The sequence below is a fragment of the Ranitomeya imitator genome, chromosome 7 (assembly GCF_032444005.1).
Source record: "Ranitomeya imitator isolate aRanImi1 chromosome 7, aRanImi1.pri, whole genome shotgun sequence".
In the NCBI taxonomy this organism is placed as follows: Eukaryota; Metazoa; Chordata; class Amphibia; order Anura; family Dendrobatidae; genus Ranitomeya; species Ranitomeya imitator.
Window position 1 is genome coordinate 219214757 of NC_091288.1, and position 13898 is coordinate 219228654.

The following is a 13898-nucleotide window of genomic DNA, read 5'->3' on the forward strand; positions in this document are numbered from 1 at the left end:
GAGGAATTATCTCTTCCACCCGGGCAGACAACATCAATTGCAGTGCGAGATGATAGAGCTTCTTACATGTTCCTCTTTGACCCTCACTAGTTCCTTAGAATGCCGCAACAGTCGTCAAGTGTTGCCCCATACTTGCCCCATCTTTCTGTGGTGCAGACATCCTCTCCTGCTTGACAGATCATCTCCAAGTGTCTCTTCTGTCTACGAAGCAACACAGGAGAATCCAGTTCTCTGTGCAAGGCCATACATGCTATAAGGCTATCTCCACGACTCCGCAGCTCAGTGTGCTAACTGTTTAGGCTCTTCTTTCTCATCATGTCATATTCCACATCAGCTGCCCAGTGGCATCCTGTCTGGGCACGATAGACCCGGGCACTTCTCCCTGCAGGTCTTTATACAGTACAGACCAAAAGTTTGGACACACCTTCTCATTTAAAAATATTTCTGTATTTTCATGACTATGAAAATTGTACATTCACACTGAAGGCATCAAAACTATGAATTAACACATGTGGAATTATATACTTAACAAAAAAGTGTGAAACAACTGAAATTATGTCTTATATTCTAGGTTCTTCAAAGTAGCCACCTTTTGCTTTGATGCCTGCTTTGCACACTCTTGGCATTCTCTTGATGAGCTTCAAGAGGTAGTCACCGGGAATGGTCTTCCAACAATCTTGAAGGAGTTCCCAGAGATGCTTAGCACTTGTTGGCCCTTTTGTCTTCTCTCTGCGGTCCAGCTCACCCCAAACCATCTCAATTGGGTTCAGGTCTGGTGACTGTGGAGGCCAGGTCATCTGGTGTAGCACCTCATCCCTCTCCTTCTTGGTCAAATAGCCCTTACACAGCCTGGAGGTGTGTTTGGGGTCATTGTCCTGTTGAAAAATAAATGATGGTCCAACTAAACGCAAACCGGATGGAATAGCATGCCGCTGCAAGATGCTGTGTGTTATGGTCTGGTGATTAAGGAGCGACATGCGTCTAGCTCTGAGCAGGTGGCAACTATACTGACCGCAGTCCCTAAGCTCAACACAACACTAGAAGCAGCCGTGGAATGCTCCTAACGCTGCCTATGCATCTTGTCACAGCCGGAGAACTAACTAACCCTAAAGATAGAAGCAGGAAAACTATCTTGCCTCAGAGAAAATTCCCAAAGGATAGATTAGCCTCCCACAAATAATGACTGTGAGAGGAGAAGGAAATGACATACGTAGTATGAAACAAGATTGAGCACAGGAGGCCACTTCTAGCTAGATAGAAAAAAGTACAGGACAGAGCGCTGTGCGGTCAGTAATAAAAACTAGAAAAAGTCCACCGCAGAGAAATGCAAAAATCTCCACACCTGACTAAAGGTGTGGAGGGCAAACTCTGCTGCCCAGAGCTTCCAGCCTAGCTGAAACGATCAATACTGATAAGCTGGACTAATGAACAAAACATAGAAAGTAGAAAACAACAAGTAAACAACTGAAGAACCGATATCAAATCTTTGTAGAGGATGAAGATGGCACACCTAAGAATGAAGCAATACCAGCAAGCAAAAAAGAAAAGGGCACACAGCAACAAGTGACAGCAAAAAGTACAGCCAAGAAGCAACGAAGAGTGGTGGTGGTGGGAGACTCACTACTGAGAGGCACAGAAGCAGCCATCTGCAGACCGGACATAACTGCAAGAGAAGTATGCTGCCTTCCAGGTGCGATGATCAAGGATGTGACCGATAGGATACCAAAGCTCTTCAGCTCCAAGGACGTCCACCCATTTCTTCTGATACATGTTGGCTTTCACAATTGGTGCAGAATCCAACCAGAGGAGCAGCACTTTTAGACCTAATACTATCTAATAGACCTGACAGAATAACAAATCTGCAGGTGGTCGGGCATTTAGGAAATAGCGACCACAATATTGTGCAGTTTCACCTGTCTTTCACTAGGGGGACTTTTCAGGGAGTCACAAAAACATTGAACTTTAGGAAGGCAAAGTTTGACCAGCTTAGAGATGCCCTTAATCTGGTAGACTGGGACAATATCCTCAGAAATGAGAATACAGATAATAAATGGGAAATGTTTAAGAACATCCTAAATAGGCAGTGTAAGCGGTTTATACCTTGTGGGAATAAAAGGACTAGAAATAGGAAAAACCCAATGTGGCTAAACAAAGAAGTAAGACAGGCAATTAACAGTAAAAAGAAAGCATTTGCACTACTAAACAGGATGGCACCATTGAAGCTCTAAAAAACTATAGGGAGAAAAATACTTTATCTAAAAAACTAATTAAAGCTGCCAAAAAGGAAACAGAGAAGCACATTGCTAAGGAGAGTAAAACTAATCCCAAACTGTTCTTCAACTATATCAATAGTAAAAGAATAAAAACTGAAAATTTAGGCCCCTTAAAAAATAGTGAGGAAAGAATGGTTGTAGATGACGAGGAAAAAGCTAACATATTAAACACCTTCTTCTCCACGGTATTCACGGTGGAAAATGAAATGCTAGGTGAAATCCCAAGAAACAATGAAAACCCTATATTAAGGGTCACCAATCTAACCCAAGAAGAGGTGCGAAACCGGCTAAATAAGATTAAAATAGATAAATCTCCGGGTCCGGATGGCATACACCCACGAGTACTAAGAGAACTAAGTAATGTAATAGATAAACCATTATTTCTTATTTTTAGGGACTCTATAGCGACAGGGTCTGTTCCGCAGGACTGGCGCATAGCAAATGTGGTGCCAATATTCAAAAAGGGCTCTAAAAGTGAACCTGGAAATTATAGGCCAGTAAGTCTAACCTCTATTGTTGGTAAAATATTTGAAGGGTTTCTGAGGGATGTTATTCTGGATTATCTCAATGAGAATAACTGTTTAACTCCATATCAGCTTGGGTTTATGAGAAATCGCTCCTGTCAAACCAATCTAATCAGTTTTTATGAAGAGGTAAGCTATAGGCTGGACCACGGTGAGTCATTGGACGTGGTATATCTCGATTTTTCCAAAGCGTTTGATACCGTGCCGCACAAGAGGTTGGTACACAAAATGAGAATGCTTGGTCTGGGGGAAAATGTGTGTAAATGGGTTAGTAACTGGCTTAGTGATAGAAAGCAGAGGGTGGTTATAAATGGTATAGTCTCTAACTGGGTCGCTGTGACCAGTGGGGTACCGCAGGGGTCAGTATTGGGACCTGTTCTCTTCAACATATTCATTAATGATCTGGTAGAAGGTTTACACAGTAAAATATCGATATTTGCAGATGATACAAAACTATGTAAAGCAGTTAATACAAGAGAAGATAGTATTCTGCTACAGATGGATCTGGATAAGTTGGAAACTTGGGCTGAAAGGTGGCAGATGAGGTTTAACAATGATAAATGTAAGGTTATACACATGGGAAGAGGGAATCAATATCACCATTACACACTGAACGGGAAACCACTGGGTAAATCTGACAGGGAGAAGGACTTGGGGATCCTAGTTAATGATAAACTTACCTGGAGCAGCCAGTGCCAGGCAGCAGCTGCCAAGGCAAACAGGATCATGGGGTGCATTAAAAGAGGTCTGGATACACATGATGAGAGCATTATACTGCCTCTGTACAAATCCCTAGTTAGACCGCACATGGAGTACTGTGTCCAGTTTTGGGCACCGGTGCTCAGGAAGGATATAATGGAACTAGAGAGAGTACAAAGGAGGGCAACAAAATTAATAAAGGGGATGGGAGAACTACAATACCCAGATAGATTAGCGAAATTAGGATTATTTAGTCAGAAAAAAGACGACTGAGGGGCGATCTAATAACCATGTATAAGTATATAAGGGGACAATACAAATATCTCGCTGAGGATCTGTTTATACCAAGGAAGGTGACGGGCACAAGGGGGCATTCTTTGCGTCTGGAGGAGAGAAGGTTTTTCCACCAACATAGAAGAGGATTCTTTACTGTTAGGGCAGTCAGAATCTGGAATTGCTTGCCTGAGGAGGTGGTGATGGCGAACTCAGTCGAGGGGTTCAAGAGAGGCCTGGATGTCTTCCTGGAGCAGAACAATATTGTATCATACAATTATTAGGTTCTGTAAAAGGATGTAGATCTGGGGATTTATTATGATGGAATATAGGCTGAACTGGATGGACAAATGTCTTTTTTCGGCCTTACTAACTATGTTACTATGTTACTATGTTACAAGTAAACAACAAGAAACTGCAAAAGAACAAGCAAGGACTTAGCTTTTGCTGAATTGGTCAGAGAGTCAGGAAAATCCTAGGAGCAAAGACTCCAGGCAGGAACAATGACAACTGGCATTGAATGAGGGAAAAGGCCAGACTAATAAAGCCGAGCCAGAAAGACGATCAGTGAAAACAGCTGCTGAAGCTAAATCCAAGAAGCAGCCATACCACTCAAAACCACAGGAGGGAGCCCAAGAACGGAATTCACAACAGTACCCCCCCCTTGAGGAGGGGTCACCGAACCCTCACCAGAGCCCCCAGGCCGATCAGGACGAGCCAAATGAAAAGCACGAACCAAATCGGCGGCATGAACATCGGAGGCAACAACCCAAGAATTATCTTCCTGGCCATAACCCTTCCACTTGACAAGATACTGAAGCTTCCGCCTCGAAAAACGAGAATCCAAAATTTTCTCAACCACATATTCCAACTACCCCTCAACCAACACCGGAGCAGGAGGATCAACAGATGGAACAACGGGCACCACATATCTCCGCAACAAAGATCTATGGAAAACATTGTGGATGGAAAAAGAGGCTGGAAGGGCCAAACGAAAAGACACAGGATTGATAATCTCAGAAATCTTATAAGGACCAATAAATCGAGGCTTGAACTTAGGGGAAGAAACCTTCATAGGAACATGATGAGAGGACAACGAGACCAAATCCCCCACACGAAGCCGAGGACCAACACACCGACGGCGGTTAGCAAAACGCTGAGCCTTTTCCTGGGACAACGTCAAATTGTCCATCACATGTTTGCATCTCGGCTTTGGGAAAATGGCCGCCGCGATCTCTTCTGCGCACGCGCGGCATCCCGCGGCCATTTTCCTGAAGCCCCGTGCAGCAGAGCACTCCATTTGCGCATGCGTGGCCCCAGGAAGATGGCCGCCCCCACCGATGAAAGGGATAACAGCGCAGATCGCGCGCTGTTTCTTCACGTGCGCGCAGGGAATTCGGAACTCGGACATGCGCACACTACTACGCCACCAACGGAAAGCTGGGGAAGAAAAGAGCGATGTCACCACGCCCACCTGACCAGACCAGCCTGATTGACAGGCGAAAACGGCGACTTTGGTAATGTATTTCTCAGCATAGGTGGGGAATCAGGGTACACTACATACACTATAGTAACGCACAGCGCAGGCCCTATTTAACAGTATTTATATCTCAATATGAAAAAACGGGGTGACAGGTTCCCTTTAACATAGCTCCGCATGGCGGCATGCTCTGGCACAGACAGATTGAAAAGTCGGCCCTTAGGGAACTTACAGCCAGGAATCAAGTCAATAGCACAATCACAGTCCCTATGTGGAGGAAGGGAACTGGACTTGGGCTCATCGAATACATCCTGGAAATCTGACAAAAACTCAGGAACATCAGAAAAGGGGGAAGAGGAAATTGACATTAAAGGAACGTCACTATGTACCCCTTGACAACCCCAACTAGTCACAGACATCGATTTCCAATCCAGCACTGGATTATGTTCCTGTAACCATGGGAAACCCAGTACAACAACATCATGCAGGTTATGCAACACCAGAAAACGGCAATCATCCTGATGTGCAGGAGTCATGTACATAGTCAGCTGAGTCCAATACTGAGGTTTATTCTTGGCCAGTGGTGTAGCATCAATGCCCCTCAAGGGTATGGGACTCTGCAAAGGCTGCAAAGAAAAACCACAGCGCCTGGTGAATTCTAAGTCCATTAAGTTCAGAGCAGCGCCCGAATCCACAAATGCCATGACAGAAAAAGATGACAATGAGCAAATCAGGGTCACAGACAGGAGAAACTTAGGCTGCACAGTACTAATGGTAACAGATCTAGCGACTGTCTTAATACGCTTAGGGCAATCAGAAATAGCATGAGTAGAATCACCACAGTAAAAACACAGCCCATTCTGACGTCTGTATCCCCTCTGTTCCGCTCTAGTCAAAATCCTATCACATTGCATAGAGTCAGGACTTTGCTCAGAGGACACTGCCATATGGTGCACCACTTTGCGTTCGCGCAGACGCCGATCAATCTGAATGGCCAGAGACATAGATTCGCTCAAACCAACAGGCGTGGGAAACCCCACCATAACATCTTTAAGGGCTTCAGAAAGACCCTTTCTGAAAATTGCTGCCAGAGCATCCTCATTCCATTTAGTGAGCACAGACCATTTTCTAAATTTCTGGCAGTATAATTCTGCCGCTTCCTCACCCTGACACAAGGCCAACAGTGTTTTCTCAGCATGCTCTACAGAGTTAGGTTCGTCATACAATAATCCGAGCGATTGAAAGAATGCATCTATATTGAGCTATCTTTACTTGCTGAATGGGGTCACCAGAGGAACGAGGTTTAAGAGCAAAAAACAATTTGCAGTTATTTTTAAAGTTCAAAAACTTAGATCTATCCCCGTAAAACAAATCTGGAGTAGGAATTCTAGGCTCTAAGGCCGGAGTCTGAACCACATAATCTTGAATACTCTGTACTTGTGCAGCAAGGTGCTCCACACGAGAACATAAACTCTGAACATCCATGCCTGCATCCAAATCCCGAATCACCCAGAGATCAAGAGGAAGGAAAAAGACAAAACAAACTAAAGAGAAAAAAAAATGGCTCAGAACTCTTTTTCTCTTCCTTCTTTTGAGAGGCAATCAGCTCATTTTTGGCCAGTTGTACTGTTATGATCTGGTGATTAAGGAGCGACATGCGTCTATGTTGTGAATTCTGTGGCTGAGTTCACTTCTGTGGTCACAAGTGGTATTGCAGTCTCTGGGCTTCCTCCCTCAGGTGTTTTGGTGAGCTCGTTGGCTGCCTTGCTATTTAGCTCCACCTGAGTCTGTCTTCCTTGCTCCTTGTCAATGTTCCAGTGTTGGATCTGAGCTACTGCATCTTTCCTTGGGCCTGCTGCTCTGCTAGATAAGTGCTTCTAGTTTGTTTTCTGTTTTTTCTGTCCAGCTTGTTATTATCTTTTGCTGGAAGCTCTGAGAAGCAAAGGGGTGCACCGCCGTGCTGTTAGTTCGGCACGGTGGGTCTTTTTGCCCCTTTGCGTGGTTTTCGTTTTAGGGTTTTTTGTAGACTGCATAGTTCTCTTTGCTATCCTCGCTCTGTCTAGAATATCGGGCCTCACTTTGCTGAATCTATTTCATTCCTACGTTTGTCTTTTCATCTTGCTAACAGTCATTATATGTGGGGGGCTGCCTATTCCTTTGGGGTATTTCTCTGAGGTAAGTCAGGCTTGTATTTCTATCTTCAGGCTAGTCAGCTCCTCAGGCAGTGCCGAGTTGCATAGGTAGTGATAGGCGCAATCCACTGCTGCTTATAGTTGTGTGAGGATAGATCAGGTACTGCAGTCTACAGAGATTCCACGTCTCAGAGCTCGTCCTATTGTTTTTGGTTATTGCCAGATCTCTGTATGTGCGCTGATTACTGCACGCTGTGTTGCCTGATTGCCAGCCAGAACAGTACAAGGAGCCACACCAATGATTCCCAATAGAGGGAAAAAAGAAATCCTGACATCATTTTTTTTTCTTAGCTCTGTCTTCAGTCTTTTTTTTCCCCTAGACATTAGAGTGCTTCAGGACACAGCTGTGGACATGGATATTCAGGCTCTGTGCTCCTCAATGGATAATCTCGTTGTAAATGTACAAAAGATTCAAGATACTATTGATCAGAAATCGATGCTAGAACCAAGAATTCCTATTCCTGATTTGTTTTTTGGTGACAGAACCAAGTTCCTGAGCTTCAGAAATAATTGTAAGCTATTTTTGGCCTTGAAACCTCATTCTTCTGGTAATCCGATTCAACAGGTTTTGATTATTATTTCTTTTTTGCGCGGCGACCCACAGGACTGGGCGTTTTCTCTTGCACCAGGAGATTCTGCATTGAGTAATGTTGATGCATTTTTCCAGGCGCTGGGATTGCTTTACGATGAGCCTAATTCAGTGGATCAGGCTGAGAAAAATTTGCTGGCTTTGTGCCAGGGTCAGGATGATGTAGAAGTATATTGTCAGAAATTTAGGAAGTGGTCAGTACTCACTCTGTGGAATGAATCTGCACTAGCGGCTTGGTTCAGAAAGGGTCTCTCTGAAGCTCTTAAGGATGTAATGGTGGGATTTCCTATGCCTGCTGGTTTGAATGAGTCTATGTCCTTGGCCATTCAGATCGGTCGTCGCTTGCGCGAGCGTAAATCTGTGCACCATCTGGCGGTATTGTCTGAGAGTAAGCCTGAGCCTATGCAGTGCGACAGGACTATGACTAAAGTAGAACGGCACGAACACAGACGTCTGAACAGACTGTGTTTCTATTGTGGTGATTCTACTCATGCTATTTCTAATTGTCCTAAACGCACTAGGCGGTTCGATAGCTCTGCCGTTATTGGTACTGTACAGTCCAAATTCCTTTTGTCCATTACCTTAATGTGCTCTTTGTCATCATATTCTGTCATGGCGTTTGTGGATTCAGGCGCTGCCCTGAATCTGATGGATTTGGATTATGCTAAACGTTGTGGATTTTTCTTGGAGCCTTTGCGGTGTCCTATTCCGTTGAGAGGAATTGATGCTACACCTCTGGCCAAGAATAAGCCTCAGTACTGGGCCCAGCTGACCATGTGCATGGCTCCTGCACATCAGGAAGTTATTCGCTTTTTGGTACTGCATAATTTGCATGATGTGGTCGTGTTGGGGTTGCCATGGCTACAAACCCATAATCCAGTATTGGATTGGAACTCTATGTCGGTAACCAGCTGGGGTTGTCAGGGAGTACATGGTGATGTTCCATTTTTGTCTATTTCGTCATCCATTCCTTCTGACATCCCAGAGTTCTTGTCGGACTTTCAGGATGTATTTGAAGAGTCCAAGTCTGATGCCCTTCCTCCGCATAGGAATTGTGATTGTGCTATCGATTTGATTCCTGGTAGTAAATTCCCTAAGGGTCGTTTATTTAATTTGTCCGTACCTGAACACACCGCTATGCGCAGTTATGTGAAGGAGTCCCTGGAGAAGGGACATATTCGCCCATCGTCGTCACCATTGGGAGCAGGGTTCTTTTTTGTAGCCAAGAAGGATGGTTCGCTAAGACCGTGTATTGATTACCGCCTTCTTAATAAGATCACTGTTAAGTTTCAGTATCCCTTGCCATTGATTTCTGACTTGTTTGCTCGGATTAAGGGGGCTAGTTGGTTTACTAAGATTGATCTTCGTGGTGCGTATAATCTGGTGAGAATCAGGCAGGGAGATGAATGGAAAACGGCATTTAATACGCCCGAGGGTCATTTTGAGTATCTGGTGATGCCGTTCGGACTTGCCAATGCTCCATCTGTTTTTCAGTCTTTTATGCATGACATTTTCCGTGAGTATCTGGATAAATTCTTGATTGTTTACTTGGATGACATTTTGATCTTCTCAGATGATTGGGAGTCTCATGTGAAGCAAGTCAGAATGGTTTTCCAGGTACTGCGTGCTAATTCCTTGTTCGTGAAGGGATCAAAGTGTCTCTTCGGTGTGCAGAAAGTTTCATTTTTGGGGTTCATCTTTTCCCCTTCTACTATCGAGATGGATCCGGTTAAGGTTCAGGCCATCCAGGATTGGACTCAGCCGACATCTCTAAAAAGTTTGCAGAAATTCCTGGGCTTTGCTAATTTTTATCGTCGCTTCATCTGTAATTTTTTTAGCATTGCCAGACCATTGACCGATTTGACCAAGAAGGGTGCTGATTTGGTTAATTGGTCTTCTGCTGCCGTGGAAGCTTTTCAGGAGTTGAAGCGTCGTTTTTGCTGTGCCCCTGTGTTGTGTCAACCTGATGTTTCTCTTCCGTTCCAGGTCGAGGTTGATGCTTCTGAGATTGGTGCAGGGGCGGTTTTGTCACAGAGAGGTTCTGGTTGCTCAGTGTTCAAACCATGTGCTTTCTTTTCCAGGAAATTTTCTGCTGCTGAGCGTAATTATGATGTGGGCAACCGAGAGTTGCTGGCCATGAAGTGGGCATTCGAGGAGTGGCGTCATTGGCTTGAGGGTGCTAAGCATCGCGTGGTGGTTTTGACTGATCATAAGAACCTTACTTATCTTGAGTCTGCCAAGCGCTTGAATCCTAGACAGGCCCGTTGGTCGTTATTTTTTGCTCGTTTTGATTTTGTGATTTCATACCTTCCGGGCTCTAAAAATGTGAAGGCGGATGCTCTGTCTAGGAGTTTTGTGCCCGACTCTCCGGGGTTATCTGAGCCGGCGAGTATCCTCAAGGAAGGAGTCATTGTGTCTGCCATCTCCCCTGATTTGCGGAGAGTGTTGCAGAAATTTCAGGCTAATAAACCTGATCGTTGTCCGGCCGAGAAACTGTTCGTCCCTGATAGGTGGACTAGTAAAGTTATCTCTGAACTTCATTGTTCGGTGCTGGCCGGTCATCCAGGAATCTTTGGTACCAGGGAGTTGGTTGCTAGATCCTTCTGGTGGCCATCTCTGTCACGGGATGTGCGTGCTTTTGTGCAGTCCTGTGGAATTTGTGCTAGGGCTAAGCCCTGCTGTTCACGTGCCAGTGGGTTGCTTTTGCCCTTGCCGGTCCCGAAGAGGCCTTGGACACATATTTCGATGGATTTCATTTCTGACCTTCCCGTTTCTCAAAAGATGTCTGTCATTTGGGTGGTCTGTGATCGCTTTTCTAAAATGGTCCATCTGGTGCCCTTGGTTAAATTGCCTTCCTCCTCTGATTTGGTGCCTTTGTTCTTCCAGCATGTGGTTCGTTTACATGGCATTCCTGAGAATATTGTTTCTGACAGAGGTTCCCAGTTTGTCTCGAGGTTCTGGCGAGCCTTTTGTGGTAGGATGGGCATTGACCTATCTTTTTCCTCGGCCTTCCATCCTCAGACTAATGGCCAGACCGAACGAACCAATCAGACCTTGGAAACATATCTGAGATGTTTTGTTTCCGCTGACCAGGATGATTGGGTGTCATTTTTGCCGTTGGCTGAGTTCGCCCTTAATAATCGGGCCAGCTCGGCTACCTTGGTCTCTCCATTTTTCTGCAATTCTGGGTTCCATCCTCGTTTCTCTTCAGGACAGGTTGAGTCTTCGGACTGTCCTGGTGTGGATTATGTGGTGGACAGGTTGCAGCAGATCTGGACTCAGGTAGTGGACAATTTGACCTTGTCCCAGGAGAAGGCTCAGCTTTTCGCTAATCGCAGACGCCGTGTGGGACCCCGACTTCGTGTTGGGGATCTGGTTTGGTTATCTTCTCGTCATATACCTATGAAGGTTTCCTCTCCTAAATTTAAACCTCGTTTTATTGGTCCGTATAGGATTTCTGAGATTCTCAATCCGGTGTCTTTTCGTCTGACCCTCCCAGACTCCTTTTCCATACATAATGTATTCCATAGGTCGTTGTTGAGGAGATACGTGGCACCTATGGTTCCATCTGTGGAGCCTCCTGCCCCTGTTTTGGTGGAGGGGGAATTGGAGTATATTGTGGAGAAGATTTTGGATTCTCGTGTCTCTAGACGGAAACTCCAGTATCTGGTCAAATGGAAGGGTTATGCTCAGGAAGATAATTCCTGGGTTTTTGCCTCTGATGTCCATGCCCCAGATCTTGTTCGTGCCTTTCATGTGGCTCATCCTGGTCGGCCTGGGGGTTCTGGTGAGGGTTCGGTGACCCCTCCTCAAGGGGGGGGTACTGTTGTGAATTCTGTGGCTGAGTTCACTTCTGTGGTCACAAGTGGTATTGCAGTCTCTGGGCTTCCTCCCTCAGGTGTTTTGGTGAGCTCGTTGGCTGCCTTGCTATTTAGCTCCACCTGAGTCTGTCTTCCTTGCTCCTTGTCAATGTTCCAGTGTTGGATCTGAGCTACTGCATCTTTCCTTGGGCCTGCTGCTCTGCTAGATAAGTGCTTCTAGTTTGTTTTCTGTTTTTTCTGTCCAGCTTGTTATTATCTTTTGCTGGAAGCTCTGAGAAGCAAAGGGGTGCACCGCCGTGCTGTTAGTTCGGCACGGTGGGTCTTTTTGCCCCTTTGCGTGGTTTTCGTTTTAGGGTTTTTTGTAGACTGCATAGTTCTCTTTGCTATCCTCGCTCTGTCTAGAATATCGGGCCTCACTTTGCTGAATCTATTTCATTCCTACGTTTGTCTTTTCATCTTGCTAACAGTCATTATATGTGGGGGCTGCCTATTCCTTTGGGGTATTTCTCTGAGGTAAGTCAGGCTTGTATTTCTATCTTCAGGCTAGTCAGCTCCTCAGGCAGTGCCGAGTTGCATAGGTAGTTGATAGGCGCAATCCACTGCTGCTTCCAGTTGTGTGAGGATAGATCAGGTACTGCAGTCTACAGAGATTCCACGTCTCAGAGCTCGTCCTATTGTTTTTGGTTATTGCCAGATCTCTGTATGTGCGCTGATTACTGCACGCTGTGTTGCCTGATTGCCAGCCATAACACGTCTAGCTCTGAGCAGGTGGCAACTATACTGACCGCAGTCCCTAAGCTCAACACACAACTAGAAGCAGCCGTGGAATGCTCCTAACGCTGCCTATGCATCTCGTCACAGCCAGAGAACTAACTAACCCTAAAGATGGAAGCAGGAAAACTATCTTGCCTCAGAGAAAATTCCCAAAGGATAGATTAGCCCCCCACAAATAATGACTGTGAGAGGAGAAGGAAATGACATACGTAGTATGAAACAAGATTTAGCACAGGAGGCCAGTCTAGCTAGATAGAAAAAGTACAGGACAGAGCGCTGTGCGGTCAGTAATAAAAACTAGAAAAAGTCCACCGCAGAGAAATGCAAAAATCTCCACACCTGACTAAAGGTGTGGAGGGCAAACTCTGCTGCCCAGAGCTTCCAGCCTAGCTGAAACGATCAATACTGATAAGCTGGACTAATGAACAAAACATAGAAAGTAGAAAACAACAAGTAAACAACAAGAAACTGCAAAAGAACAAGCAAGGACTTAGCTTTTGCTGAATTGGTCAGAGAGTCAGGAAAATCCTAGGAGCAAAGATTCCAGGCAGGAACAATGACAACTGGCATTGAATGAGGGAAAAGGCCAGACTAATAAAGCCGAGCCAGAAAGACGATCAGTGAAAACAGCTGCTGAAGCTAAATCCAAGAAGCAGCCATACCACTCAAAACCACGGGAGGGAGCCCAAGAACGGAATTCACAACAGCTGTGGTAGCCATGCTGGTTCACTATGCCTTCAATTTTGATTAAATCTCCAACAGTGTCACCAGCAGAGCACCCCCACACCATCACACCTCCTCCTCCATGCTTCACGGTGGGAACCAGGCATGTAGAGTCCATCCGTTCACCTTTTCTGCATCGCACAAAGACACGGTGGTTGGAACCAAAGATCTCAAATTTGGACTCATCAGACCAAAGCACAGATTTCCACTGGTCTAATGTCCATTCCTTGTGTTCTTTAGCCCAAACAAGTCTCTTCTGCTTGTTGCCTGTCCTTAGCAGTGGTTTCCTGGCAGATATTTTACCATGAAGGCCTGCTGCACAAAGTCTCCTCTTAACAGTTGTTGTGGAGATGTGTCTGCTGCTAGAACTCTGTGTGGCATTGACCTGGTCTCTAATCTGAGCTGCTGTTAACCTGCGATTTCTGAGGCTGGTGACTCGGATAAACTTATCCTCAGAAGCAGAGGTGACTCTTGGTCTTCCTTTCCTGGGGCGGTCCTCATGTAAGTTTCTTTGTAGCACTTGATGGTTTTTGCCACTGCACTTGGGGAC

General features: G+C 45.4%; 1 protein-coding gene across 1 annotated transcript in view; it reads left to right on the plus strand.

Moving 5' to 3' along the window:
* LOC138645608 (uncharacterized) overlaps positions 1–13898 on the plus strand; it is a 133965-nt gene that overhangs the window by 24731 nt on the left and 95336 nt on the right. The gene's annotated exons all lie outside the window — the stretch shown is intronic.